The sequence below is a fragment of the Crocodylus siamensis genome, chromosome 5 (genome assembly GCF_052110815.1).
Source record: "Crocodylus siamensis isolate JL-2025a chromosome 5, ASM5211081v1, whole genome shotgun sequence".
NCBI lineage: Eukaryota > Metazoa > Chordata > Crocodylia > Crocodylidae > Crocodylus > Crocodylus siamensis.
In genome coordinates this window covers 116,079,466-116,107,149 of record NC_143399.1, presented here as the reverse complement: position 1 = coordinate 116,107,149, position 27,684 = coordinate 116,079,466, and the positions used below count along the sequence as shown (strand labels likewise).

The following is a 27,684-nucleotide window of genomic DNA, read 5'->3' as shown; positions in this document are numbered from 1 at the left end:
TTCTGAGGTTCTGAGGGAGGCAATAACTGAAATTGAACTAATTAATTAAGTGCATCTACCGGAGACTAGTATTTCTCTCTATATAGTCATCTCAATCCCACTGAATAGAGCAAGTCAATATGTTCATCAATATAGACAGCCTCTACTTCTTATTAAATAAACAATCAATCTCCCAACAAATATGCAGAACATAAACCTGCATACCATTCTGCAATGAAACAGAAGCTCTAACATGGTACTGGAAAACAAGATCTGTACCAGAAGCATGGGCTGGAAGTCTGTTGATGATTTTTTCCCCCTGCAGAAAACCAAGATTTGTTTGACATAAAATCTATTTGTGGGAAAAATCAGTTTTCTAAATCTCCTGCTTCCAAAATATTTTGGAAAAAAATGTTGAAACACCACAGATTAAACAAATTTTATTTATAGATTAAGCTAATCTATGGGGAGACTGTAACAGGGTGGCCTGTCCCCTCAAGAGGGGGACTACTAAATTGCAATAGTGATTACTAAATTGTTGAAGTTATTTTCACGTGTGTTTCTTCCACAAGAGAGACACTCATGGACAAAGGTACCGTATTTATATCCCAGTTGTTACATGAAGTATGGCCCTCCTGAGAGGAGACTTAGTCCAAACCTTGAAGGTTGAACCTCCCAGAACTGCATGTATTAGTATTAAGTGGACTATAAAGAGAACGTTAAGGAAGTCTGTAGATGCAGAGCACCAGAAGTGAGATGGACTTTTATCTTATTTACTCTTTTCAGTTTGGGATGTTCTCCAATCCTAAACAGGCTTTCCCCCTTTTGAACTCTTGTACAGGAGATGACTCTGGGACTTATTAGATCTCTTTCAGGAGACCTGGAAAGCACAGGGTTTAAGGGTACAAAGTGTCCTACAGTACTTTCTCCGACTCTGGGATCAGCCACATCTGGTAGGAACATTTATCTGGAAAATATCCCTGCCATGGGCAGGCTCAGGAGCAACATTACAACCAAAGTTCCTGACACTAAGTATATCAACCAGGAGACCAGCTTCTCTTGTTAACCCCTTTGGCAGAAAATATACTATTTACAAAATGGCAGGGGCCCTATGAGGTCATGAGATGAGTTAGGGAGGTGGATTATGAGAATCATGAGGCAGGAAGGTGACAGAGAACTTATATCATGTCAAACTTCAGAAATGATGAAGGACTCAAGAAACCGTCAGCATAACAGTCTGTCTGACAGCTGAAAAGGGGAATGCACAGAATCTAGCTCAACCCCCAAGTCGAGGCAGGGTAGATTTGTACTTTATGGACTACACAAAGGAAATTCCGTCTGTCAGAACCATCTTTCATGGGCTGGAGCTCACTTCTGCTGAAGTGGGCTTCAGAACCACCCTAACCAATCACTCTATTATTTTGAAGCCAAGGTGCTTGGTTTGGAAAAGGTTCTTCAGATTCCCAAGTGGCTGTGGGAAATTATTAGAAAGGAGGAACAGAGTATGATAGTTTTAGCAGTTATTGAGGAATGCTCCAGTGAATGGAGTAGCCCCATCATGTTAGTTCCCAAACCATACAGGACCATCTAGTTTTACCTTGTTTTTCAGAAATGAAATGTGGTATCTAAGTATATTCCCTTGGCACCAGAATCATGGGAGATGACAGCATTCATGGCGGGCTGATTCCATTTTGAACCCTCTCCTTAAGTCTCCAAGAAGCCCCAGCCACCTTCCTGCAGCTAAGGGATAAGATGCTGTGGTCACCTTGCATATATGCTCCTGCTGCACATTTCAATGATATAGTTATATTCATGAGGACCTGGGGGAACATTTCTGATGGGTCAGGACAGCGCTACAGTTGCTTCAGACTACAGGACCTATGCAGCTTCATCAGTGCTGAAACTCAGTATTTGGTATATGCTTTACTAATGGGAAAAGCAGGCCCCTTATTGATAAAGTGTGGGGCTTTGTATAGGACCCAGTGCCCAGGACAAAGAAACAACTGAAGTCTTTCCTTGGGTTGGCCAGTTATTATTGGCATTTTATTACACATTTTCCCTCTCCAACCATCCTTGTAACAGACAAACTAAATAATATAGACCTCTAGGCTGTACAGTGTACCCTGGTGTGTGCAGGGGCATTTGGAGTACTAAAAAGAATATTATGCACTGCTCTGGGTATTATATTCTGGGAGCCCCCTTTACCCTTGTAACCAGTCATGCCCCTCTGACCTCACTGAAGGCAAAGTGAAACACCTACCCCAGACTGACCTGCTACCTGGCTTTACAGATATGCCATCAACCCGGGACTGTGCATACCAAGGCAACTTCTCATGAAGATGCCTGTTCAACATCTTTATCAATGACTTGGATGAGGGGGTGGAAAGCACGTTGTCCAAATTCGCTGATGACACCAAGATGTGGGGCAAGGTGGGCACACCGGAAAGGAGGGACAGAATTCAGCTAGATCTGGACAGGTTACAGAGATGGGCAGATGAGAATAGGATGGAATTGAACGTGGACAAGTGCTGGGTACTGCATCTAGGGAGAAGGAACCAGCAGCACACCTATAGCTTGGGGAACACCCTTCTCATCAGCAGAGCAGAAAGGGATCTTGGAGTCATTGTTCAGTCCAGGTTGAACATGAGCCACCAATGCGAGGAAGCTGTCAGTAAGGCTAACCACAACTTGTTATGGATCCACAGATGCATCATAAGCAGGTCCAGGGGGGTGATCCTTCCCCTCTATGCAACATTGGACAGGCTACAGTTGGAGTACTGTGTCCAGTTTTGGGCGCCGCACTTCAAGAGATATGTGGCTAGCATTGAGAGGGTCCAGAGGAGGGCCACTCACATGATCAGGGGGCAGCAGGCCAGGCCATACAAGGAGAGACTAGAGGGCCTGAACCTATTCAGCCTCCACAAGAGAAGGCTGAGGGAGGATCTGGTGGTCATCTACAAATGCACCGGCGGGGATCAGCAGGGAATAAGAGATACCTGTTCCCCTGGGCACCACATGGGGTAACTAGGAATAACAACCACAAGTTGACAGAGAGGTTCAGACTAGACATCAAGAGGCATTACTTTATGTTTAGGGTGGCTAGGACTTGGAACCTACTTCCAAGAGAAGTGGTGCTCACTCCTACCTTGGGGGTCTTTAAGAGGAGGCTGGATAGACACTTGACTGGGGTCATATGAACCCCAGAAGCCATTCCTGCCCAAGGCAGGGGGTTGGACTTGATGATCTGTTTAGGACCCTTCTGACCTTAGCTACTATGATACTATGAAAAGGTAAAGTTTAATTTTTTTTGGAAGAATGTGTCCCAGATTCCACTCATGGGGTTGGGGTGAAGGCATGTAGCAGGGTGTCTTTTTCCTTAAGAGAAGGCAGCCAGCCCTGCTGGGTAGTGGCAGCTGTGGGAAGGCTGCTGGTAGGAGAGTGACTCACAGGAAGTTTGAAACCCCAGAGAACAGAGCCAAGCTGTGAGGAAACAGTTGTAAATTGGAAGCAGATGATGTGCTAAACTGTAAGCTTACTGGGAAACTGCAAGGGTCCCCTCCAAATGCCCAGGACAGAAAAATAAGGGGTTTTTTTTGTGTGTTTTGTTTACAGACTGTATCGGGGTGGGGGGTGTCTACACAAGATGTTAATTGTGCAGTAGCCTAATAATACTGTGCAGTAGCACGTAACAACACAAACAGTGCTAATATGCTACTGTGCAGTATTATTAGGCAGTTGTGCAGTAGCATCACTAAAAAGGCATTCACTGGTACTATTGCAAAGTAACTCCCATTTCTGCACATTTATTTAGTACTTGATTATACAAGTACTACATTAAATGTGCAGTAACCACTGCACATTAATGAATGTGTAGACACATCCACTGTGTACTGGCTGAGGAGTTCCTCATGGAATAAAAGCCTGCTGGGAGGAACCCACAGTTGAGATAATCCACTTAGAGTAATAAAAAAAATCTAAAGTGAAAAGCAAAGCATCTCAAAAATAGCAAAGATAAGAGGTATGGTTGCCAAATAATGAATAAGTTCATAAGCCAAAAAATCTGAAAAAAATGTTAGAAGGACTGATATTTTTTGTCCCAATGTGGTACAAGATCAGTGTTCAAAATCTCAAAAAAAAATCTCAAAGGGTGGGAAAAACATTTCCAGCCCAATTCTGCCACATAATATACTTTTACTATTTTTTACTGAAGCAGCTTTACATTGCATGGGTGTAAACGGACACCTATGGTTACATTTCTGCCCGGAAAAAGCCTTTTGTTTCAGGATCCTGCAGTCATATCAGTTCATTGTGCTAGTTTAAGCACCTGTGAAGTATGTAAAATGCGTGCTAATACTTTTTCACAGGACAACACCATACATCTGTAAGTTAACAGTGGCTTACTCATGTTAATTGCCAGTCATTCCAGGTAGGAGCCTGTCAAGACTGTATGCTTTCCATGGCCTTTTGGCAGCTTGGAAAGCAGGCTCTGCCCAAGAAAAGCATCAAGTCTGATCTTCCCCCCAACCCCCGGAGCCTGCCTGCCTGAGCTGTGTGGGGGCCTGGTGCTTCCCTCCGTGGCTACGGTGCCCCTTGGGACCACCCAAGGCGGTTGCCTGTAGGCAGGTGCCCCCTGGCGGGGGGTGCTGCCACTGCAGGAGGGAAGCACCAGCCCCCTCCATCCCCTGCAGCCCAGGGACTGCTCTGCCTGCTGCCAGCTCACCCTCCCCTCCCAGTCAGAGAGGGAGATAAGTCAGTGGGGTGTGTGTGTGACACAGGGGTTTAATCAGTCCTAAATTGAAGCTGTGTTTTTTAAAACTCACCGCTTTAATTTAGGGCCGCTGTTTCATCTACACATGCCCCATGATAGGTGCCATCTGACAGAAGCAAAAGTACTATTACAGTAATGTGAAGTAGACTTTCTACACACACACACACACACACACACACACACACACACACACACACACACACACTCTGCAGGCCAAGAATGAGCTAAATGCATGATGGTGCGAGATGTTTCTTTGTCACTGTAACAGGGTCTCCATTGAGGCCCTGTTGCTAAGGGAACGGGGGCAGCTGGAAATAATTACCCCACGAGGAGGGTGGGCCCCGGCACTTAAGCAGCCAATGGTGACCAGACTCTGAGGGATAAGAAGAGAAAGAGGAGCAGGGATGCCTGTGGGCATCATAAGGAAGAGAGGAAAATAAAGTGGAAGGAGCGAGGCTCCGGAAAGGAGAAGAAAGCTCAGGACCCAACCCTGCTTGAACTTACCCGGAAGCGACCAGGATGAAGGTGAGTGCTGGGAAAAGTGGAGCCGAGCCATGGGCTGGAGCCCTAGTTAGTGAAGAAACAAGAGGATTACATAAGGTTAACGACAGCAGAAGCAACGACTCCTGTCCTGCCCTGAAGAAAGGGGAGGAAACACTGAGGAGAGAGAGGGACAGCCTGAGCTGGAAGGAACCACGCAGCCTGTACTTCGGCTCTGCTGAGGAAAACCGCAGGTGGCGGCTGTAACAAGCCACTAATCGACTAATTGGTTCTATGATTCTATGATTCTAAGTAGCCAGGATGAAATTCTGGGTATAAATAATGCATTTGATCAGCTGAGCTGGGATGTTTCTGTAACACAGAAGGTTTGGTGTTGATGTGACAAGGTTCCTGGCCCAGCTTGCTACCAGGATCCAACCTTCTTAAGCTCACTTCCAGGCTCTCTGGATTCTGTTGCTAAAAGTTTGTAGGGAGGCTGACCCAAGAGCCATGCAGGTTTTGGGGTAGGTCTTTGTCTGAACTCAGGCCTTCGTTCACTTTTAATTTGGCAGGATATCCTGGGCCATGGGACACCACACTAGGATCCTAGGTTCCCAGCCCCAGCTCCAACTCAGCCCACCAAGGGCTCTGGACCACTCGGCCCCTTGGAGGGTTTACACTCTCCCCAAGTCTTTGGTGCCAGACATCCAGTCCTTTGACACACCACAGTCCTGCCTTTTGAAACATATTTGCATTACTACCCATGTACAACATCCCAGGGCTCTAGCCCCTAGGAGCGCTTTAAACTAGGTGTCTCTATTGCAATCCAGTGGCTTCAAATCTGGCCCTTACAGCCAGTTCAAATGTAAAGCAAAAGGTATGACTGTTCATTTCTAAGCATAAGGCTTGCTAAACACCAGCTCCCCTTGCAGGGTTAATTCTAATCCCAGGGTAGCACAAATGAAAAGGGTTAGAAGTACTGATCTCATGTCATATGCAGCACTGGGTCTCTTCCACCCTTCTGTGGCACATGGTCCTTTCCTCCTTGCATTCTGGACAAGCTCCCCTCTGGAGCTTTGCCTCTGGCAACTCTTACAGTCAGATTCCCCTTGTGGGCTAAGCCCTTGGCTTTTGAGCCTCTCCCCAGGTCACCTGACCCTTTACTTCCACCCCAGGCCTGCCGATCACTGCCTATACCTGTGGTGGGTGGCCATCTTATTTAGGTCTCTTTTTACCATTAAGTTTGTTCAAAGGGCTGAACTAGCCAGTGGGCTCGAGCTCCCTCCCTCTTCTCAATAATGGCATAGGGGCCCCATTACAGTGTTCTCAAAGAGGATGTGAACCTGGCATGGCTAATTGCGTTCACGGGGTGAAACACACATTGCCTGTTGTCCCACCCACTGATCCTGCAAAGCAACAGGTGCTACATTCCCTACTTGCAGAGATGCATGTTGGGGAGTCTCTGGGGCACATCTCTGTAAGTGGAGAAAGCTGGCTCTGGTGAGGTCCCAGGGCTGAGACTGCCAATTAGTTGATTGGGGGTCCTAGCCCTGGGACCACACCAGAGCAAATTTAACACTTTGGTGCCCACCAGACTGTTGATACATGCCCAGGGAATCTTAAAAAGGAGGAAACTAAAGCTGGTACTTCAGGGGGCTAATCCCTGTGCCCCCTGGGAGTTAGAATTCCTGGGGCATGCAGGATCAGGCCCCTGAAGCTCTGGGAGTGTCCAGCTGGAGCAGCTGGGGAGCAAAGACAGCTGAGGCCTGAGTTACCCATTCTCTTCTGCCTTAAGATGTTCTCTGCAAAACAGCAGCACAAAATCATGCTGCCTATGTGGCGGCCACACATTTTGGACATGTTGTCCTGACAAAGAGCATGGATGTCTGAATCTTTGGCCTTTGTGTTACAGTTTATTTTCGGTTTCTGGAGACCCTGAATTGAATGGCAAGACTCCCACTGATCTCACTGGAGCTCAGATTTCATCCTGGGTATTTTGATGCTCATTCAGACTGAATTTCCGAACTGTAAGAAAGATTATCACTATCGCTTGAAATCTGGGGGGTTCTAGTACTTTAGGAAGCTTTTTTCTTCAAAAAAGTTCTATTTATGCTAATAGGTTTATTATCCTGTTCAGTTTTTATCAGATATAGATACCGTATGCATAATTTCACTCTAAAAGAGGAGATTGTCAGTAATATAAACATATCATTATGCAAAGTAATTAGATGCAGAAAGGTAAATAGAATCAATAGTGAAAGCTTATGGAAGTTCAGGCAAATACATGCTCATAATGTTTTTAATGGATATTTAGAAAAGTCAGGCATATCCTTTAGGTTAATGATTGATTTCCATCTGTATTGGTTCCCCGAGGTTCAAAAACTACAACTATAAAGTTTTATAAATCAACCTAGGCAAAACTTGATGACTAAGACTGCACAATCCACCAAGCTCCAGAGGATCATCCCCTGAAAGGTGAAAGAATATAAATACAGGCATATGTATAAATATATGCATATATGCGTGTATGTATGTGGCGAGAGAGAGAGTTTTTCAAAACAGGCAAATCTCAAGAGTATCTTTTTCTTCTTCTATAATTGTATATTCCTGTCTGTCTGCTAAAGATCTAACCAGTAGCTGAAGTACATTTTTGTGGGAAAGATTTGATTGTTGTTCCTTTTTAGAACTGCAACCCAGTGCTACAATTGACAATGATCATCTATCCGTCTTCAATTGAAGAGTCCTTAGTCTGGTGGCTTCAGCTAGTACTCTAAAGTTTCAAAAGACTCTCCTAACCTTTTGTAAGCCATTTAAAGTAATCACTCTAGTTACTGTTAGTTCCCTTTTTCTATTGTTTGGTTGATTGAGTCTCTTCTTGGCTGAGAGTCCAAAGACCAACACATCTATATTAGTAAAACTCCATTTTGGTATACTTTATCTCTCCAAATATCAGGGCTATTTTTTTTATTTAATTCAAAGATTTTTTTGAGAGTGTTCTCCAGGGCCAGTAAAAGGTGAATGAGCAATAAATCCCTCTGCTTTTCATGGTGACAACCTCGAAAAGCACTGGATTTATATTATGCATTTTTGGTGATAAAAGAAGAGGAAGGTGATGTAAACTTTGCAAAATAATTAAAAAGGCTTTGGGAATTGTTTTTTCTATTGTAAAAAGAAAATGACACTTTTTAAAGCGAATGACTGTGGAATGAATGGAAAACAATAAAGCAGTTTATCAGTCTTAAAAATAAGGATGTTATTTTGGTGAACCTGGTCATGGATTGCCAAATAATTTTGGGATCCAAGAAGCTACAGGATGCTTCTATTAAATAATAGCTACAGGTCCATAATTTAAATGCAGTGTGTATATATTTTTACTAAAGATGTGCTTACAGGTAACTTTCTTTGCATGAAGAATCTGTTAGACCACAACTACTTTACTTTTTTGCTCAATTATTGGATTTAATGCATTTTTGTACACTGTATAGTATTAGCGCTGATTATACTTAGACTACCTTGTGCTTGTATCAGGTTGTCCACCAATGGATTCTGTTACAAAGCATTTTGTTAAAAAGAATGCTATAAACAGAGGATGGTATCATTAATCACATTTTCACAGTTTGGGAAAATTGAAGCATGGAGAAGTAAACGTTCTATTATCCATGATCATAAGGCCATGGCAGAATTCTGAACTCCAGAAATCCAGCACACTTTGTTATACTCCTCTAGGCCAGGGATGGACAAAATGGTGGATCCGTCTGGCAACCAGATTCTATTTCCCAGCAGCCCCTGCTCATGTCGCTGTGGCTGGTTTCCATGGAGACCCCAGTAGTGGTGGCATCGTCACAGTACAGGGCCAGATTTTCCATGAAGATTGACCCCAGCAGTGCTGGCTGGAAACACAGCTGGTTGGGGAGCTGCTCTAGGGCCAGGGCTTGGATCTTGTAGTGGTGACAGTGTGGTCTGGAGGCTGGACAGAACTGCAATATTCTGCATGTGCACCCCTGCCTGGGGCTTGTGGGCAGGAGTTCTGGCCCGGCTATGGACCATGCTGTCATTGTTGCAAGATCCCAGCCTTGCAGCAGCTCCCTGTCCAGATGGTCACCCTGCCACTGCTGCTGGGGCTGGTTTCCATAGAAATCCTGGCCCTGCGCTGTCATGGCACTGCCTCTCCTGTGGTCTCCATGGAAACTATCTGCAGCAATGCGGTTGGGGGCTGCTGGGAAATGGAGTGTGCTACAGGCTTAATCTTGCATGCAAACTGGACTTTGCCCACCCCTGCTCTAGGCCACCAAGAGAGTCTTTACACATGCTCCAGGGATGGGCAGTAGGGGAAGGGTGCTTTAATTAGAGCAGCTCCAACAGGGGATTTCAGGGATTTCATTTAATTCAGGGATTTTCACCGATTATCAGTGGTGATGCGTAGAGAGTGCATGGGGGACACGCACCCGCTATGCAGCATTGGTGCACCCCCTGAAAGGCAGCGCTCCCTACTTAGGCCCCTCCCCCCCCGGTTGGTGAGATTGGCTGCTGGTGGGGCACATGCCCCCCCGCAACTCAGGTGGCACCAGTTGCCCATGCTAATTATGACACATTTTACTTTGATTCATAAGCTGTTTCCTATGCTCATTTTTTGAGATATCTTTCTTAGTAGCTAGTTTGCATAGTGTAATTACAGATATATTTTTATATACCAGGGAGCAATGAAATCCCTGTGTGTATGTGTATGTTTCTCATGTCAGATAAATGGGTTATCCTGAAACATGAATGCGTTATTCTGAAAATGTGTAACTCCTATGTACAAATAGCACATAAAGAGCCTTACCTTCATTTAGGTTTTCAGCCTGAGGAAAACAGCTTCAGAGGACCAGAGGGACCAACATTTGTATATACTTTGAGGGAGGATTTTAGATGAGCAGATAACACAGTTGTGTATGTATTTTTTTTTCTTATAGCTATAGAAAATCAGTTATTTTCTCACACAGTTATTTGCTCCTTCATATACCAGATCACCTGTACTTACTTAAATACAGTACTACTGAGGGATTCTGGGCCGCTACAGTACTTTACCTAGCCTTTGAGATACTCCATTCCTCTTTGAGCAGGTTCCTGGTTAAACAAGTCTACACAATTATTGGAGGTGTGGAATTATTTTGATATTCAACACAAAAAGCAAATATTTCCTGTTGTCACTGGAGCCAGAAAAAAAGCCTTCATATTTCTTTCAAAGCTCAGACAAGCTATAAATCAAATATGAGGTTGGCACAAAACCAAACTTCAAATATTTTTAGTACACTCAGTATATTGTAATTTATTTAAAAAATGTTTTGGCACTTTTGATGGACAATTTGTGCTACTACTTAAGAGGTGAGCATGAGTTCTACAGTATAAAAAGTAAAGGGTTTTATGCACTGATATTGTATCTTACTAGTATAGAGCTGTTATAAAGTAAAATATTAAAAAATAGAAAAATATTGCTGCAAGCCATATATTTTACTGTAACTAAAGTAAATATAATTTTCATAAAGGCTTCATATTTGAAAATTAAAAAGTTAGCAGATATCAATTGCTATAAAAGTATTTTTTCCCAGAATTGTAAAAGAAAGCTAAACTATTCTGATGACTCACTAAGTGCCCAATGAAGATGTATTGGACCAAAAGGCTAGCTCTCTGCTTTGAATATAACAGGAAATTAATACAGTTTGACTAGAAAGATCTCTGCACACCAAGAAGATGGATAAAACACTTAAGATGGCTTCATCTTAGCTTTACAATTCTTCAGAATCATCCTTCTTAAAACTTTTGGGGTTCTGGAAATCACTATGCAGATTTAACTGCATTCTCATCTAAGTAAAACTCCCACTGAAATTTATAAGGAGAAATCTTTCCAACACAGTGTTGGGCAGTGTAGCGTACTGAATGGAAATATTCCCAAAAGTGCCTACCACAGTGGTTTTCAACCTGTGTTCCACAGACCCCTGGAGGTCCACAGGCTATGTCTAAGGTATCTGCAAAAGATGACTATCACCAATCGAAAGTATGTGAGTACCCACACTGACCATTCTACATCTGCATTTGAAATTTCTAAAGGGGTCTGCACTTCTGTTCAAATTTTTTTAGGCATTTGCAAATGAGAAAAGGTGGAAAAGTACTAGCCTATAGTGATTCCTCCCTGTCCATCTCTGTGCTTTAGGTACGTGTGAACATAGGGGAAACATCTATGTAGATTAGGAGTGGGCAAAATATGACCTGCGGGCTGGATCTGGTCCGCCAAGGGATTTTATTTAGCCTGCAGGAGGTCCCTTGGACCCATGCAACCCAGGTGCAGGGGGCAGCCTGGGTCATGGCATATGCAGCCAGTCTCGCTGTCCCAGACTCCACTTCCTGGCAGCCCTGGTGGCAGTGGCTTCTTTCATCTGCTGCTGCTAGTGTCACTATAACTGATGGACCTGGCCTCACTGCCTGGGCACCCAAGCCTGTCCACCCCACACTCATCACCAGGGTCACTGGACGGAAAGGGTGGGCATGGTCTCCATGGAGATTGGCACAGAACTCACATGGGCAGGGCATGGTCCACCAGGCAGATGTGGTGGGGACATGTGCAGGTGGGGAGGGCAGTCCAGGATCAGGACGGGTGGCCAGGAATGGGGCTGGGATTGTGGGGCAGTGACAGCCTAGGGCCAGGGCCTGGGGCAGAGCCACGATATGCTTGCCACATGTCCCCCTGTCAGGTGCAGTTCTGTGGGTAGGTGTGTGTGGAGAGTGAATCATGGCTCTTCCCCAGCCCTATGTTGTCACTGCCTCAAGATCTCAGTCCTGCCCACCTGTCCCACTCCTGGATGTCATTCCCTATCCCCCACTGCCCCACCCCATCCACCCAGCTGAGTACACCCTACCCATGTGGGTCCCAGGTTGGTCTCTATGGAGACCCCGGGATTGCTGGGTGGTGACAGCATAGGGCTGGGCCCTGGGGCAGAGCCACTTAGGTAATTTTGGTGAGCTGGTGTGGGGGGTGTTGATCTGATCTGTGACAATGCACCAAAACTCCCTAAGTGGCCTTCCAGCCCCAAAAATGCCCACTCTGATCTAGATCACATTGTTAAAGAGGTACCAGTCCTATCATGCACCTTATCTAGCTTATACTTTACTAAATACTGGGATATTGAGTTACCACATGGAGAGAGGCTGTGGTATGCCCTGAATACACACCTTGCCAATAGGATTCTCTAAACCTTCAGTATATTTAGGCAGACTAGAGATGCACAAATTTCACTCATTGCCCTTTGTATTGAAAGACATAGAAGCAGTACTTTATCTCAAAATAAGTTTTTTTCCAAGTAAGGTCTGAATAAAATCTGCAGAAAGCCTTTAGGAATTGGCCTATGATAAACAGTCCTAGATTCCCAAGAATCAGTGCTTTTAGACTGTACCGAAGTCTTCATTTCCCAAAAGAAAGGTATTTAACTATATCATCAGTAGGGCTGTGCAAAATGGCTATGTTTTGTTTTCGTTTTGGATTCGGCATTTCGGAAGGACAGTGATTCATTTCGGTGTTTCAGATCACTGTCCTGTTTCAATTCAGCTGAATCTGTTTCAGAGTGTCTACTCTGTTTTGGTGTTTTGGCCATAGGCTATAATGGGGAAATCACTACAATGTCTATAACTTTGTCAATTTTTGCCTGATTCAGATGAAAATTGCAGGAATGGTAGCCCCTTCTGAGGGCATGACTGCCAAGTTTCAAGGAGATAAGTGCAGGGTTTTTTGTGAAACTGCACCTCAAACTGTTCAAACCAAAACTAGTATCACTTGCTGGCAGCAGCACCTGCTGTTATCCTGAAGGCAGATCCAGGGGCCCCCCCAGGAAGAGTCCGGCACAGTCCTGCAGCCCTCCCAGGGGGTGTGGGCCCCTAGATCTGTGTGCGGGATGACAGCATACAGCCACTGCAAGCTGGGTCCCAGCATTCAGTGCTGTCTGTTCCGGGCAGACTTGGGTGCTGGTGCTGGGCCCAGCTGGCAGTGGCAGCATGCTTTCATCTGCACACTCCGCAGCCAGTGAGTGCGAAACTTAAAAAGCATCACACTCACTACCAGGAGCAGTGGTGATTGGGGCCTCTGGGAGCTTGTGGCAGAGCCCCCCCCATGCAGCACAGGAAAGTCAGGGGCAGCAGGGATCATGCCCCCCCTCACTAGGCACCCATGTGGCAACTATTGCATCACTCAGGTGCAGTGTGGCTCGGCAGGGTGGTGTGCACTGTCTGAGAACTGGGGCCACTGGGGCTGAGAGGTACCAGGCTCTGGGTGACTGCTGGAGCTGCCCCAGCTCCCAGACAGCATGCAGTACCCTGCTGAGCCACACTACACCCATGCCATGTGGCAACTGCCAAGCAGGGGGATCATCTCCTCTGCCCGCCACTGCCCTGAGCCATGCAGGCAGGCTCTGCCACAAGCTCCCAGAGACCCTGATCACTGCTGCTTCAGTGGATGAGTGTGAGGATTTTTTTTTTAAGTGCCGGGAGGCTGGGGCCAGGTGAGAGATGGGGCCAGGCAGGGCAGCCATGAGGGATTCTCCCACGGATCCCCCTGCTGGGACAGAGGCAGGCACAACTGGAGGGGCTGTGGGAGAAGCCTCCATGGCTGCCCTGCCTGGCCCCATCTCTCACCTAGCCCCAGCCTCCCGGCACTTAAAAAAAAAAATCCTCGCACTCATCCACTGAAGCAGCAGTGATCAGGGTCTCTGGGAGCTTGTGGCAGAGCCTCCCTGCATGGCTCAGGGCAGTGGTGGGCAGAGGAGATGATCCCCCCGCATGGCAGTTGCTACATGGCACAGGTGCAGCGTGGCTTGGCAGGGTGCTGTGTGTTGTCTGGGAGCTGGGGTGGCTCCAGCAGTCAGCTGGGGCTCCTGGTTTGATTTTTCCAGTTCTCTGATAGCTTCCCCCAGCTCTGATCATTTCTCCAGCTGTTCCTGGGGGGCACAGACCCTCCCCCCCCCGGATCTGCACGCTAGGCTTCAGCAGGCTGCTGTTGCTGGCTGGGAAAATAGTCTAAAGCCACCACCATCCCCAGCTGGCACTGGCAGCCTGCTGTCATCCTGCCACAGATCCAGGGGCCTGTGCCCCTGGGAAGAGCTGGGGAAAAGATTGGAGATGGGGAAAATTGAACTGGGACCTGGACATTGTCCCAACTCCCAGTTTGATTCCCCAGCTCTCTGATAGATCCCCCAGATCTCTGATCACTTCCCCAGCTCTTCCTGGGGGGTGTGGGACCCTGAATCTACACAATGGGTTTCAGCAGACTGCCACTGCAGACTGGGGCTAGATGCAGCACTGCAGTCTTCCTGGTGCTTGGTGCAGGCTGCACTGAGCAGCTGTCACTGGCCTCTGCCTGCAGCAGCAGCTTGCTGAAACCCTGCACACAAATCTGGGGGCCTGCACCCCACAGGAAAGTTGGGGAAATGATCAGAGAGCAAGGGGAAGCAATCAAAGAGCAAGGGAATCAAACCAGGAGCTGGGGAATCAAACTAGATGTTAATACCAGAGCAGGCCTTCCTGCCTTCTTCACCTTCCCTCTTCTTAGTTTTTGTTTCCCTGCAAGCCTGGCTCCAAAACTTTGAAATTCTCTGAAACATTTCCAAAACATTTTGGAGCCTTCTGTTTCAGTTCAGATTTGGTGTTTTGGGTGCCGAAATGGCCTGAAACACCTCCAAAATGAAAGAGCTGCTGAAATGTCACACAGTCCTAATCATCAGGCACCAAGAAAAAGCAAACAACCCCCACAATACACACATTTTAGAACACTTCTAATCAAGACAATGCTCACTCTAACAATAAAGAAGCATAAAATCAATATAGCTGACATCACTTTAAGTTGAAAAAGTGCACCTTTGGCAAGCCCTCAAGAGTTTGAAAGGTATACAAATCTTGATGCATCACATGACAGGTTCTTAATTGATGGGTTTTAACTAGACATCCAATCAAACTTCAAGCAGATAAATATATCAGTAAGTGGACGGTTTGTATCATTTCATATTAGTTTTCCCTTTTACAAAAGGGAAGTTTGTCCAGTCTTTTCTTTTTCTGGTTTAAAGCATATTTTATGAATGTTGGGCAAAGATTTTTTTTCCGAGCGTGTAGAAAAGACTTTAAGAGGATTTTAATCATTCTCTGGGTTTGCTAGAGAGAATAGCACCTCCAGCATTTTCCTTCTGGTGTGGGTTTTGAATTTGAAAGCTCTCTCTCATATTGTGACACACTAAGAAACTAATCCCAAATAAGCTCAATAGTTGAAATGTAAGGTGTTCATCTCAGACTGACCATTCAACTTTCCCATGTTATATACTTTAAGCAATTTAATTGTAATAGAAGCAGCATTATAAGCTCACACCTGTTTAAGTAGATTTATCCAGGTCCCTCTAACTTGACTGTAAATTTATCCAGGCCTCTATCCAACTATAGATCAATCCAGGCCTCTAACTTAACTAAGGAAAAAGAGTGAAGAAAAAAAATGGTCTTGCTTTGTATTTTAAAATGTTTTAAGATAAGAAAAACTTTTCTGCTTATTATGACTCCATGCACAGTTCTTCCTTTCCTAAAAACAAAAAAGGTGATTACAGTTTTCAAAACAAAATGTGTTGCTGAGCAAGTAACTGTTATGATTAACCCCTGATTTTCTTTTCAAGGATGCTTTGTTTAAACAATTTTAGGTATAAAAAGGTATATTAACTTGTAAAGGGGGGAGTTCTGCTAAATCTCTTCCCTACGATCATATAGTATAGTCACCAACAAACTCAGACTGTCTGTGAATTCTAATACCAAACACAACACAAAGTTTGATTTCTTCCACACATCCTATTTTCCATCACTATGTGTGCATAACCCTTTGTACAATTGTTTTTGAAGGAATAGATATTTTGCATTGCTGTGGGAGCTATGGTAATACGATGGCTAAAATGGATCATTTAAGATTGAGCATCTGCTATGGCAAAGAAAAAAACATCAGCAAAATGTCCTACAAAAAAAAGGTGATATAACAAGGTCAAGTTATACTAGTGAATTTCATTCAAGTATTGCTGATTAGCTAAAGACAGGCTGAACCTATATGCTATTGGGGCATAACATCAGGCAACTGTGATCTACTAAAAATCACAGATTCGTTACAACAGTAAAGCAGCAAAAATAAGTACAAAGCTATTGCTTTATACTTCCTCTCCACTAATGTACAGCATAAGCTATGCAAAGCTTTGAATTGTGATTTGGATTTGGAGATGATTTGGACAATTCAGAGGCCGAATCTACAAATCTGAATCAAATTGTTAGACGCTTTAGGCTTTCCAAATCGATTCAGAAAAGATTTGGCGATTTCATCTATAGGGTATAATGGGGAAACAATGAAATATCTATAACTTTGTTGTTTTCTGGCTGATTCAGACAAAACTTGCAGGGCTGGTAGCCTCTGCTGAAGGCATGAATCCTGCCAAGACTCAAAGAGATAGGTGCAGGGGTTTCTAGGAAACTGCACCTCAAACTGCTGACAAGCTGAACTCATGACATAGCTGACATTGTTTGTGTTAAGGCACAGGGGGGTGAAAACTGCAGGCCTGCTAGGAGCTACACAGTGCCAGGTGTCAAGGAGATAGGTGCTGGGGGAGTCTGAGTTCTGGGGCCCTGCACCTCTGGCCACAGGCAGGCAAAACTCATGACATGGGTGCTTGTGTGACTGTGTGTGTGTTCAGGTGTGCCCTTTCTGGTGCTAGGGCCTCTACACAACATGGCAGTGTGGCCTCTGTGAGACTTCTTCCTCCCCTACAGCCTCATTCCAGTCCACCACTGTAAACAATGGCAGGTCAAAATAACTTAGGTGGCTCAACACCAATACATCAGCAGCATCAAAGGTACCCAGACACAACTGTCACAGAGTCTTTCTTTTTAGAGGTACTTGTAACGATTCCATTTGCTCTTAACATCTGAGCTCATGAATTGTAGGACTGTTGCATTATTTTCCATTATTACTTCAAGTTTTCAAGGGAGGTATTCTTTGGTAGATTCTTATCCTGGAATAAACGCAGACTAGAAGTAGGTCTAGGACTGAAGTACGAATCTACTAAAAGGCTGAAACGGATGCAACTTTCAGTTCATTATGGTTCAGTTAGAAGCAGTTTTATGACATTACTCAGTATTCAAAGCATTTATTATTCTTTTTCAATGAATGAGGCTGACTTGAAATCCCCACTTCCTCATTGCACTCTCTGACACAGTCATTTTGGTCAAAAAGTGACTACGGTAAAAGGTAGCATCATTTCACTGAAGTGTCGTCCCTCTTTGTATATATTTAGAACAACAAATACTAACCTCCATGAAAAAAATGATGTTTTAAAATGATGCCTTCCTGTTGATTTGGCATGTTTACAATTCTATGTTGAATTCCAATCTGGCTCATCCATCACCAACAAAATCATAAAGTAAATTTTAGTTGCAGAGCTCAGCGGTGCTTTCAGTTACAGATGGGCAAGCTTTTAGCCCTTGCATGAGATGAGCCAGAAATAACATAGCCTGGCACCTATCTGAGCAGGATACAAAGAGAAGCAGTTGAAAAGAAAAAGGAAGGACAGAATGAAAAATGTGAAGCCCTCCCCTTCCTTTTCCCTGTGAACTGACATGGTCTTTAAGCTGCAATGTGTTACTTTCTACCCATTTTAATTTTACATTTATACTTTAAGAATTTAAGGAGACACTATTCATTTTTTTTCAAAATGTAGAAAAAGTCAAGTACAAGTGGGCAATAAGCCACATGCTACTATTAAAGAGCAGCCATGATCAGTAAGACAGAGTCCAATATGAAGCTTTCAAAATGATTATAAATTACTGAGCAAGGTGTATACTAAAAGACCATGGTTATTTTTATTTTCCAGTTGTCATAATAGTAAAAGTTTTCATAGTTTGAATCAGTATTTTAAAGTCTTTTAAAAATGATATTGAAAATCAAGAAGGCTATGAGAGAGTGATTCCTTTTGCCAATAAGCAGGATTCATTAAGACCTTTGGGCTAAGTACCTACATTTGGGGGCATTAGGGGGCATTAAATCAATTCAAAATTGCTGCCCAATTTTAGATAAGTTTGGATGGAGGGCTAGCCAGGGGGCTGGGGGTCCAGCAGACTGCAGGGGACTAGGGGTCTGCTGGGGGGGGGGCATGACCTGTGGGGAGTAGGGGGGCAGGTGCAACCCATGGGTGGGATGTAGGGGCAGGTGCAACCTGTGAGGGGTTGGGGGAAGTGCAACCTGTGGGTGGGGTGGGGTGGTGTTACCCAGCCAAACCTACACCCCCATTCCTCCCGCCCCTCTGGGACTTACTTGCTTGGCTCTGGAAGTGGTGAACACCGATAAAGCAGCTTCACACAGAGCAGCTTGTGGGATGGGGGCTGAGAGCACTGTTTGAGGACACCAAGGAGTTGGTGGGGTGCAAAAAATAGACTATTGAGGAGGAAGGGGGGAGGGAAAAGAACAGCTCTGGGGCTGGGGCCAATGGCTGGGTTTTCCCAACTCCAGGGCTGTGCAGCAGAAGTGGACAGAAGTTCCCTGCACTGGTTTTACCTAAAATTGAATGAATCCAATACTACATAGATCCAGGTTTATCTTAAACTGGGTTCTGCATTTTTAGATTGGTTTGTGTGCATGGAACTTCTGTATAGTTATAGTTTAGACTGATTGCCAGTCACTGAGACTAGGTCTGTAAGTGTAAAGTTGGCACCAGGATATGCTAAGTTTAAACTGGGTGGCCATTATGAACCCAATTTAACCACCTGAATGTACTTAGCCCTTAACACCATCTGTACTAAAGGGAGAGGGCTCAATATGCACAGAACTTCACTAAGTATTACTGGAACTCATACAGAGACACCAGCTTTTATACTGCTAATTAGCTGGTTACTTGGAATTTTGTACTGTGTTTTGAAAATATAAATCCTTAAGTGGTCAAAACGACCCTTTCCCATATCTAACTATAATGCATGTGTATTTTAAGTTGCTAAAAGACAGGCAAATTCTTGTTTGAGGGTGAATAGTTATCTTTTCTTTTGATAAAGGTTGGAAAGTTATAGGGTCACTGTACTGTAATGGAAGGTGAAGCTATAAAATGGCAAAGAAGAATCCTGCACTACTGAGAAGCTACTATTAAGGGCCTATGAAATAGACCCAAAAAAGGGCTTAGATGTCTAACTGCTGCCTTCCTTGATGACCTAGGTGCCTAACTGAAATTTAGATCCTCAGCCTCCCTGATCAGTTTCTGCCTAACTGAAGGTATCTACTTTCCTCTGTCATCACAAATTCTAGTAGCAAAATAGTACTGTTGGGACTATCTAAGTCTTTATATGTGATCAAATGCACATGTAAATTGTGATGGCATTGGCCGGGTATGAGAGTGCTAAAGTGTAGGGGCTGCCTGCTGGCTAGCCCCACACTGTAGCACCCTCATGCCCCAGCCAACCCCTCTGCTACCTGACACCACTGGCTGGGCCCCGAGATCTCCTGTCAGGCTGGGGCTGCTCCACCCTAGCTCACACTACTGTCATCCTGGACACACATATAAATGCTGCTGTCATGAGCAGATGACCAGAGTTTATTGCAGTAGTAGCAAGTGTGGGGGCGGGGGGTTATTTATTTTTTTATTTTTTAAAGAGCCAGGAACTGGGGCCAGGTGGGGCAGCCATTGAAGGAGCTGGGAGAGCGGGCAGAGAATGGGACCTGTCTGATTCAGATATTTGGCCAATTCGGCATCAACTGAATCACCAAATCAGATTTGGCTGAATCAATTCAGGACAGTGATTTGAATCACCAAAGCAAATCACTGTCTCCTGAATCGGCCGAATCCAAAGTGAATACTAGCTGCTTTGCACAGGCCTATTCTCCAGACATGCATAGCTACCATGAGTTAAACTTCAGAGGAAGAGTCCTTCTGTGTGGTTAGACCACAAGTCTTGCCCAACCTTGCCAGGTTCTAGGTCCCTCTATTTCAGAGGGGAATTGAATCTGTACCTTTCTAAATTCCAATAATGGTGCTCTAACAACCACACCACAGTTCAGGCATTAGCCCAAATCTTCTCTCATGTTTCTTTTGAAGCTAGCCTTGTGGGCAGCCAAGAAAGGGAGCTATGTGGGGGTAGGAAGGCCAGCACAGATTAGAGAGTGTATGGGTCAGTGAAATATATGCAGCTCTCTAAAGGTACAAGCCATGTGTCCTAGCCTGAGCCCCTCTTACCAACAGTTTTTTTAAAATTCATTTTATCCAATGACTAGTAAATAAAAGGTTCGGCTTCAACGTGCCTAGCCGGTGGTACCTAATCCATGTACAGGTTAAGCACTTCATGTGCATAGCATAGCAGTTTTATGTCAAAGACACACAATATAATTATGTTGTTAGCTTTGACTGCTCTGCCCCCCACCTAACTGGCTAAGTGCCTGTTTACAGCTGGGTTGAATGCAGGTAGCCTTCAGCATAAGTGCAATGCAGGATTTTAATTTAGTCCTTTGGAGTCACACCAGGCACCTTAATCACCTTCATAACCAACCTTGTTCCCATTTCTGATATGGTGCCAACTAAATTAGCTTGTACTTTCTAGAAGTAATGGAGAACTGAATCTTCCCATGCTCAACTTTTCTTTCAAAAAACTGCATCAGAGTAAATTACTAATACCACTAGAAAGTGAAAAGCCTCTCTTTTTAATGTTACCTGTATACTGCACACACTCACAGTGCATGATTTGAAAACTATCTTGTTTATATGTCTTTACTGTGAAGCAAAGTAATGATGGACCAAGGAACATGAGAATAGTTCCATTACCCAGTTAAATTAGGGTGCTTACACAAGCTAATTTTTTTGCATGATAAGGCCCCTGAAAGTGCTCTTCACCCATGACAAAACACACATTCACAGCTGGAGACTGCATTTAAAATGGCTGATCGCCCAAGAAATTAACCCTTGTTAAAAGAGCTATTAGCTGAAGGCTCTGTAGAACAGAGTGCATCAGGGAACTTGTGTTCAGATTCCCTGAAAGGGTTAAGGTTGGGCAATTCTACCTGCATCACATGCACCATTGCAAGGCTGTCAAAGAGAGGAGAGAGGTTTTTCCTTGTGTAGCAGGAGAGGGCGGGGGAATGGGGGAGGGCATGGCAGGAGGGTCTCTGTTTCCCCACCTCAGTCTCTTGACAGTAGCAGTATGCAACTCCCAGCTTGCAGCTGCTGGCTCAACTTTGCCATGGCTGGTGGTAGGGCAAGGGCAAGGGGCAGGGTGCAATGAAAACCCACCTGCACCTTGAAGGCCCTCCACAACTAACCCAACTGCGGTACTGGGGGAGCTGAGACAGGCCCATGAAGTGAGTGTGGCTCTGTTCCATCCCTGTCCTGCCCCAGCTCCAGCCGTAGTAAAGCTGAGCTGACAACTGTGAGCTGGCAGCTGCATGCTGCCACTGTCAAGAGACTCAGGTGTGGTGTGGGGAAAAGGAGCGCCCCCTGCCTCATAGGTCTGGCCCAGCTCCCCCCAGTACCCTAGATGCAGTAGCTAGGGAGGACCTGTGAAGCGGGGGATGGGGGTGCTCCCTTCTCCCACCCATCATCCAAGCCTATTGACAGGGCAACACACAGCTGCCAGCTTGGCTTTGCCATAGCCAGAGCTGGGAAGAGGGGCAGTTTAGCAGCCTCCTAGAGGGCTATTGGAGTTCCCCCACCTGCTGGTCAGGATTAGTGCAGGAAAGCTTGAGCCTTCCCCTACCCTCCATTTGGATCCAGTAGTACTCTAACTCATGGTGCTTTATGTAAAGCACTGTGAATTAGAACACCTCCTTCACAGGCTGCCTAAATGTCTGCAGGCACCTTTAATCTTTAGAATATTTGTTGACCTTGTCTGATGACTTATTCTGTTTTCTGATGTGACCATGTATTTATTAAAAAGTGGACTGTGACCAGAAACTCATTTAACTGAGCTCTCATTGATTCGTAATATGGCAAATGACTCCAAGCCATTACTGATCTGGATAGGATTTGTGACTACACATTTATAGATTTATTTTGTCTTTAAAATGATAAAAAAAAGAATAACTGTCCCTTTTAATGTACCAATACATTAACATTAATTGGAGGTGGGTATATGCATGTGTGTGAGGGGGTGGTGGTAATCTACATCTACAGTAAGGTACAGCATGAGATAGTGACAGGATATATTTAATAGTAATTCTGGCAAACAGAAAAATATCCCATAAAACTATGGTGAGAAATTTCCATGTATTGTAGAATCTTGGCCTACCTAATCAGCTTCATCTTTGACTTTGTTGGCTACAAAGCACCAACTCACAGGATCATCACAAAATTCTAGTTTATTGGATGGATGCAAAAGTCAGACCATAAACCTTGGTGCTGATCCCCTCAAACACACACACATTCACGTGCACACACACACACTCACAGTAGCTAGCTCTGAACACTAAGCACTGGTGTCAAGATATACCAACCTCAAGTGCTGGAGTCCACTGTCAATGGCCAGTTGAGGCTTCTTTCAGTGTGATGTTGGTGCAGAAGGGGGTCGCTGGCTGGTCCTTTTTGCTGGACAGGCAGGGTGCTGGTCAGGTCAAAGAGGGCACCATTGGGGGTCATTCTTCACTGCCTTTTATCCCTCTCTGGCAGACTTTGGTGACTCCCCAATTCTCAGGTTTACCCATCCAGGGGTCATTGACTTCGAGGGATGTCCCTCTTGGTAGTTGCTGGATGGCAGCTGCCAGTCCCAGGGGTCACGTCCGCACGTATGTGCAGTCTCAGGAGTCCATTGATGTATTTTGATTGATTCACTGCCATGATGAATAGAGTTCTGGAAGTGGTTGATCAGGGGGTATTTCAGCTCAAAGGGTCTGTTTCCAGTGTTGATTAGTTCAAACGCGGGCTTCCGTACCTTTAACAATGAAGTTTCCGGGAATTCCTGGCTCTATTGATTCTTTCTTCTCCTCCATCTCTGATTTTGTAGGTGTTAATTGTTGCTCATAACATACTTATCCAGACTAGCTACTGTGTTACACAATCAACCATGATTCATTCAGAGACCTGCTCCATACAGAGATTCCTGCTCTTGCTAACATTGTTACATGATACAACTTACTTTTAAACTTAAATTACATTTGTAAAAGCATCAACAAACTCTATTTTTCACTACAAATACACCTTATATAAAAATAATAATGATATGATAAAAGAAAAAGAGAGAGGAAGGAAGAAAAGGTAGAAAAGAGCTAAAGCATCCCAAAAGGGGGCAAATACTAAAAGAGGGGCTTTTGCCATATGGAGGAGCGTCACGTTTGAGAGAGGGGCAGACAAAAGGGTTTCTTGCTACAACTTCAGTGTGGCAATAGCTGAAAGATAGTCTTCTGATAAAATATTTGGCAATGTTTATTTATTTATGATATTTATATGCTGTCCTTCCCCAAAGGAGCTCAGGGAATCTTAAGATATAATCTTAAGATATATAAAAATATAATATTAAAGTAAAACATAACAAAACTAACACTCCCCAAAATACCCCTAATTTTTAAAAATATCATCCCAGTCTATCCAATCCTGCTCATTTACAAGAACATTCTGCCCCAGATGCAACCCCTGCAATCCAACCTCACTTCCCATTTTCCATTCATTATCTCCATAAAAAATGAAAATTCTTTTTCCATGTTTCTCTTCCCTCCCACCCTTACCCATTAGGAGTGTGCAAAGCTTTGGGTCCTGATTCAATTCAATGGAGATTTGGCCCAATCTGGTGGCCAAATCTCTGAATCAGAATCAAATTAGATGACCCTTTAATCAATCCAAATTGAATCGGAACCCTCCGATTCGGAAAGATTCAGTGATTTGGACATAGAGACACCTTTAAATGTTTTTTCTACATACGTCTAGGTAGCAGGGGCTCAAGAGTGCTGAGATGGTGGGCGCATGGAGCATCTCACAGAAGCATGGAGGGTTCCCCAGCATGCTCAGCAGGAGACCAAGAAGTGGACCAGTAGCACTTCCGATCCACTTCTGGGCCCACTGGGGAGCATGCAGAAGGCCCCTGTCCCCACTCCCCAGCTTAGACATTGGTTCCTTCTGGGTCTGGGGAGAACTGGGGTCCCCCTGTGCCTGACTGCTGAGCCAGGGCAGGCTGCGGGGGGCGGTGTGCTCCCCAGCAGACGTGGAAGTGGACCGGAAGCACTTCTGGTTCACTTTTGGGTTCACTGCCAAGCACATGGAGGGCCCCCTCACATTCCTGTGGGATGCTCCATGCACCTTGGCATCTCAGCTTTCACAAGCTGCACCCACTACCTCAAGGTATCTAGAAAAAGCATTGAAATCTGTATGAATCACTGATTCTCTGAATCAGCATTGAATCTTTAGATTCGGATTCGGCCAAATTGAATCAGGGACAGTGATCTGAATCAACAAACTGAATCACTGTTCCCAATTCAGGCCAAATCTGAATCGAATAGGGACCACTTTGCATACCCCTACTACCCATGCCTCACATCCAGGAGAGTTCTGCCTGACCCTCTTTTAAGTCCTTCCCAAGATGGTATCTCCCTCTCTCATGGGGATACCATGGCTATCCCATCCCACCAACTCCTCACAGCCAAGAGTCCCCTCTCCTTTTCCTTTAATGTCATAGAATCATAGAAGTAGAGTCGGAAGGGACCTTGTAGATCTTCAAGTCCGACCCCCTGCCTGGGCAGGAGAAAAGACTGGACTCAAATGAGTTCAGCCAGGTAGGCATCAAGCCTCTTCTTAAAGATCCCCAGGGTAGGAGCCAGCACTACTTCCCTAGGAAGTTGGTTCCAGCTCCTAGCTGCCCCAACTGTGAAGTAGTTCTTGCGGATGTCTAATCTAAATCTACTCTCTAATAATTTGTGTCCATTGTTCCTTGTCATGCTAGGGAGTGCTAGGGGAAACAGTGTCTCCCCTTAACCCTTCTGGTCCCCCCTAGTGAGTTTATAGACAGTCACCAGGTCCCCCCTCAGCCTTCTCTTGTGAAGGTTGAACAGGTTTAGGTCCCGCAGTCTTTCAATGTAGGGTCTGCTCTGTAGTCCCCGGATCATGTGGGTGGCCCTCCTCTGGACCCTTTCAATGTTGTCCACACCCCTCCTGAAATGGGGAGCACAGAACTGGACGCAGTACTCCAGCTGTGGCCTGACCAGCATCGCCTAGAGGGGGAGGATCACCTCCCTGGCTCTACTTGAGATGCACCTGTGGATGCACGACAAGGTCCGGTTAGCCCTGCCAACCGTGACCTCGCATTGCCAGCCCATGTTCACTTTGGAGTCAATAATGACTCCAAGATCCCTTTCTGCCTCTGTGCTCTTGAGAAGGGAGTTTCCCATTCTATAAGTGTACTGCTGGTTTCTACTGCCTAAGTGCAGCACCCTGCACTTGTCAGTATTGACACGCATCCTGTTTATGTCAGCCCACTCCTGTAACCTATCCAGGTCTTGTTGCAGTCTTTCCCTCCCTACTAGCGTGCTCACCTCACCCCAAATTTTGGTATCAGCGAATTTAAACAGGTTGCTTTTCACCCCGTCGTCCAAATCACTGATGAAGAAATTGAACAGCGCAGGCCCCAGGATCGAGCCCTGGGGGACTCCGCTGCCCACTTCCCCCCAGGTCGAATATGAACCGTCCACCACCACCCTCTGAGTATGACCCTTGAGCCAATCTGCAATTTATCTGACTGTGTAGGCGTCAGTGCCACAGTCGCCTAGTTTTTTAATGAGGACGGGGTGGGAGACGGTGTCAAAGGCCTTGCTGAAGTCTAGAAAGACTATGTCCACGGCAACACCTGCATCCATTGCCTTTGTGACCTGACCATAAAAGGCAATCAGGTTGGTCTGACATGACCTGCCCCTAATGAAACCATGCTGGTTGCCCCTCAGCATCATCCCTGAAGCCGACCCATTATGGATGTGCTCCTTGAGGATCTTCTCAAAGAGTTTCCCTAGGATAGAGGTAAGACTGATGGGCCTATAGTTGCCCGGGTCCTCTCTTCCCTTTTTTGAAGATGGGGACCACGTTAGCTATCTTCCAGTCATCCGGCACCTGGCCCAAGCACCACGAGCGCTCGTAAAGCCATGCCAAGGGCCCTGCAATAACCTCAGCTAGCTCCCTCAACACCCTGGGGTGGACAGCATCTGGACCCACTGACTTGAAGATGTCCAGCCCCTCCAGAAGCTCTCTAACCCAGTCCTCCCCAACCTGTGGTCTGGAGGCCTTCCCCTCGAGTCCATCTGGCACCACAGCAGGGAAGTCCCGGTTCCTGCACAAGAAAACGGACATGAAGAATTGGTTAAAGAGTTCCGCTTTCTCCTCTGGCGCAACCACCAGATTGCCCAGCATACTTTGCAGGGGCCCCACATTACCCGATGCCTTCTTCATCCTCCCTATGTATTTGAAAAAGGACTTTATATTTTCCTTGATCTTGGATGCTAGTCCTAGCTCTATGTCCACCTTAGCTTTCCTGACAGCCCCCCTACAGGCCCGAGCAGAGGAGGTATATTCCTCTTTGCAGATAGCACCCCCCTTCCACTGGGTGTATGCCGCCTTTTTGGCAAGCAGGCATTCCGGGGGGGGGGCTTTTGAGCACTCTTGCCCTCCTTGCATCTTTTTGGGATGGGCTCCCCTTGGGCCCTGAGTATTGTTTTCTTAAGGAACAACCACTTGTCCTGGACACTGAGTTCCCCTGCGCTCAAGGACCCCAGCGCCTCACCCACTTGTCTCAACTTGTTGAAGTTGGCCCTCCTAAAGTCTAGGGCTACCGTCTTGCTGCAGGCCCTTGATACCCTGCGCTGGATGGTGAATTCCAGCAAGCAATGATCGTTATCGCCCAGGTGGTCAAGAACCTGGAGGCCCCTTATCAGGTCATTGCCTGTGGGCAGGACCAGGTCCAATAGGGTGTTTCCTCTGGTGGACCCCTCCTGGATTAAGTGGAGGTCCTGTATCTCAGCTAGAAACCTCCTGGAATGGTCCGTCCTGGCTGACTGTTCCTCCCAGCAGATGTCCGGGTAATTAAAATCACCCATGACAACTACATCCCTTGCCTTAAGTACCTCTGCAAGTTGGGCCGAAAATTCTCGGTTCAGCTCCTTCCCTTGGTTGGAAATCGCGTCAAATCGCTCTCCCCATGGTCCCCTTGAATCTTAACCCAGAGCACTTCAGCCTGCCCTTCCTGACTCCATTCTGCTGGCAGAGGATGTGTAGTGCTCCTTGACATACAGTGCCACACCCCCACCTTTCCTTCCTTCTCTATCCCGCCTGTAAAGCCTATAGCCCCTAATGCTAACTGCCCAGTCATGGGACGAATCCCACCATGTTTCTGTTAGCCTTATGACATCTGGGTTTGAACTAGCTATTTTGAGGTCGAGTTCCTCCTGTTTATTCCCCATACTGCGAGCATTGGTATATAGGCATTTAAGGCCT

At 45.6% G+C, this 27,684-nt stretch overlaps 1 long non-coding RNA gene across 2 annotated transcripts in view; it reads right to left on the bottom strand.

The window, feature by feature from the left end:
- Window positions 1–22,577: 22,577 nt before the first annotated feature.
- LOC149864465 (uncharacterized) overlaps window positions 22,578–27,684 on the bottom strand; it is an 84,477-nt gene continuing 79,370 nt past the window's right edge. For both annotated transcript variants that reach the window (XR_016442527.1, XR_016442528.1), the window contains one exon: window positions 22,578–26,524. This is a non-coding gene — a long non-coding RNA (uncharacterized LOC149864465). The remainder of the gene's footprint in view (window positions 26,525–27,684) is intronic.